Source organism: Lactuca virosa, chromosome 4 (assembly GCF_052849685.1).
Source record: "Lactuca virosa cultivar CGN04683 chromosome 4, Lactuca_virosa_CGN04683_v6, whole genome shotgun sequence".
NCBI classification, from domain to species: domain Eukaryota; kingdom Viridiplantae; phylum Streptophyta; class Magnoliopsida; order Asterales; family Asteraceae; genus Lactuca; species Lactuca virosa.
Window position 1 is genome coordinate 141,524,096 of NC_136429.1, and position 3,978 is coordinate 141,528,073.

The window sequence follows — 3,978 nt, forward strand, 5'->3', positions numbered from 1 at the left end:
TTTCTCTGACTAATGAGTACTACGGCTCCCCGCAGTATCACAACACCCTTTCTCTAACTAGTGAGTACTACGGCTCCCCGCAGTATCACAACACTCTCTCGCTGACTGGCGAATATTGCGGCTTCCCGCAGTATCACCACACTCTCTTGCACTAACTCATGGATGCTACAGCTCCTTGTAGTCTTATCGTGCTTTCTCTTACCACCCCCACGATCTCATCCTCAAGTCGACGTCACCCTGCGTTCACTCACTCATGCTCCGCGGCACAACATAGATAGGTACACACACTCATCCAGGCTAAGCATCACTACTTCGGACGACCACCGCCATGACAAAACCTCTTTTTCTCGCTGCAATTCATATTCTCAGACAATCCCGTTTGATGTCAATTAGCTGAAGGGCCCCCACCGGAACCATAGACACTTGATACACCACTCGTCATCTCATAAGTCAAGTCTCGAAATAATCCAAAATTTAGGACATCATACCCGGATGCCTCGGCACACCATCACAGAATCTCATGATTTCTTGCCCCCACCACTGATCTCCTACTCACGGCATCATACTCAGATACCGCAATGCACTCTGTCAGAATCTCACAACTGATCTTCCTCTCAAACATCTTATAACCTCGAAAATTCCAACCCTCAACTTGAAACACAGAGAAATCGTCGATGATTTAGAACACGTTGTCGATGATCCGAAACTCCTTCCTCTGTTGCTCAAACCTCTGCAATAATATTCATACCGACTCTGAAGTTGGTTGCCCGATCATCTCCTACCCTGCATATAACCACCCATTCCTTGAACTAAAAATTCTCAACTGCCGAAGTTATTCTTACAAGCCAACCACCTCAAATTTACCATCCCAACCTCGAATAATTTCTAACTATCATAGGGTCTTCGACCAACGGCCACTAGCCGTGGAGACACTCATCCATTCCTGTACAACATGCATCATCTCGCTCTGCACCTCGCCTCGATCACCAATAACCATGATCTCATGAATCCACACCGCATGTCTCCATATCCAGTTCTCTAACCGCACTAGAACAATTATCTGATTCTCTCAGTAAATAATCCAGTTCTCTCCCACTCAGGGTTCGAACCATCCCCATTTGGTATACCACAGTCCACTCCACAGACTGGCTTGCCAGAGGCACCAATTCCGCCTTATGGAATATACCACACCGCGCTCGATGATCTTCCGGATAATAACCACATAACTCCAATTATCCCGAAATCCACAAATCCCATAAACCTCCTTACGAGACTGTCTCCAGCCATCTCGAAATCTCAGACCAACACAATGCCAGATATCATAACTGTCCCGAGTTAGTCCCGTCTCTCAATCTGGAAATAATGCACTATCACACTTCTCGTCTCCAATCCTTCCTCCAACGTCCCATCACGTGGATCATCATAGAAACAGGAGACTCCGCTCTCACAACCGATACACTACATAAGCAATGAGGGCCACCGCCCCGGTATACTCCTCGAAATCACCTGGAACTGCTGCTAAAAGTATGCCCTACCCAGGAAAGTACTTCCTTGATCTCTTACATCTCAGTCCTCACTAATAACTCTCTCATGGAATGGGACATACTTCGCAGTAGACATGCTGCTCAAATACTCTGGTGGAAAGATCACAACCATATGCTACCCCACAGGGTTTACCTCCAACTCGGAAACCAAAAGTTCATTATCTCCTTCGTTTCTAACAGGAAACGGAAAAAGCGCAACTCTTGTCATAGAATGTGACACCTCATCTACCGGCTGACTGCTCAACTCAGACTGCAGTCCTCCATAAAGCCTCATCCCTGAGTCTTGCGACTCCAACTAGCACCTCACCAGTAAAATTTCTCGAAACTAACCCAAGTTCCTTCTCAAGGTAGGTCCTACTAAAACTTGTTCAACACGGCCCTCTCACCCCACACTCTATCACAACTGATCTCAGTCTAAACAATTACAACAGAATAATTGGTAAACCAGAAGCACTAACCGCCACGAGTCATGGTACTCGAACCATGTGGCCACCTCTCGATCTGCTATGAATCATGGTACCCGAACCATATTACCTCCTCTCCATCCGCTACGAATCATGGTACTCGAACCATGTTCTCTCTTCTCAATCTGCTACAAATCATGGTACTCGAACCATGTTCCCCCTTCTCAATCCGCTACTTAAAACTTCTGGAATTCTCCCTATGGGTCCTCTGCTTTCAGTAGTACGGGCCCATACTACCTGCCACATCTACCCATACTTTGCCACACAGATCGTCCCAGATTTCCTAAGTAGTTGTTCAACCTTCTTGATCACCATTCTCGATATGCCAGTTTACCCTCCAGTAAATACTCTCCTCCGCCAGCCTACTTATCTAACTAAGTCCACTCCCTAGGCTCTTCCTAGGTTCAAACACTTCTCTGCCATCAGCTGCTGAAGAACTCCTCATGATGTCAGCCATCTACCTCCTGCATATCGTCATATTCACTTAGTAGTTGTCTCCCATCATCAAAAGTTCCACAAAGCACGAAACAAGCAACATTCGGGCATCGAATAACCCCTACTAACACATAAAGCCACTCTGGCATATACTTCCTCTTGCTCTATTCCCAACTCAAAAGACATTGCCGACTCAGGCAATCCTACCTCTCAAGGTATCTAACTACTCTACTCAGCACATACTTAAGAGCACATCACAGATAACAGCAACTCCTAGGCCAAGGCATCACAAATCAGGAAACTCTAGTCCAAAAATATGTAATACCTAGCCTATCTCTAGCATGCATAATATCTCATAAAATATCTCATAACACAAAGGTAAGGGTATTTTGGGAAATCACCGTTCGGGCTCTGGCTGATTGTACACACTGCACCAACTCGTTTTCTCTTCAACTCTTTCTCATTTTTAGAAAAATTTATCTCTTTTGAAAATCATTCTCAATTCCTCAGTTTGAGTTCAAACACACCCGGAGGTGCATCCGAATCCCTCAAACCAAGGCTCTGATACCAACTTATAACGACGTAAATTTTCAAAACAAAATTTTCATTTTAAATCATATAATCTTCATAACACATTTCATAAAATCTCATTTGTTTAATTTACAAAACGCACTCCATGTTTAATTAATTAATAATCCAGGATCCTCGAAACATAATTCCTTCTCTGGTGTGTACAATCAAGCCGGTGCCGTCCCGCGATCCTGAGAAACCTGAAACACAAAACACATAACACGGTAAGCACGAAGCTGAGCGAGTTCCCCAAAATACCACATACAACATATTAGCCACTCGAGGCTATAACTCTGAAAGACCCTCTGGTCAATGTGTCTCAGTGGGACCCTCCAGTCCAACAACTCTGATGGACCCTCCGGTCCTAACTCTGTGGACCCTCCGGTCCTAACTCTGTGGACCCTTCGGCCCTAACTCTGTGGACCCTCCGGCCCTAACTCTGAATAACACATAACATAACATATATATCACACAGACAAAATGCATAACTCAAGTAAGCACATAAGATACTCTATCACACAACTCTGGTTACCACTCTAGGTAAAGTATAGTGAGAACACTCACCTCGGGTAAACTCGGATGATCTCGAACTCGAAACACTGATCTAGCCTCCGCCTAATCACATACAGAAATTACCTCTAATTAACAATGGCTCTCAAAGGCTAGACTATTCCCTTCCTATGCTCTCTCTCAGATGCGTAAAAGACCATTCTACCCTTCCTGACCTCTTTCACTCATCTTGACAAAACCCTAAGGTCAACAAAAGTCAACTCCAGCTTTGACCAGACTCGTCGAGTGCACTCGGGAGACTCGTCGAGTCCAGTCAATTCATGGCAACCCCAGCAAGCTCCAACTCGACGAGCTAACCCCTAACTCGTCGGGTCACCACCTGACTCAGTTCATCGGGACAAAACCCTGGCTACTCGCCGAGCTCAACTCGGCGAGTCTATTCAGACTCTTTTGCA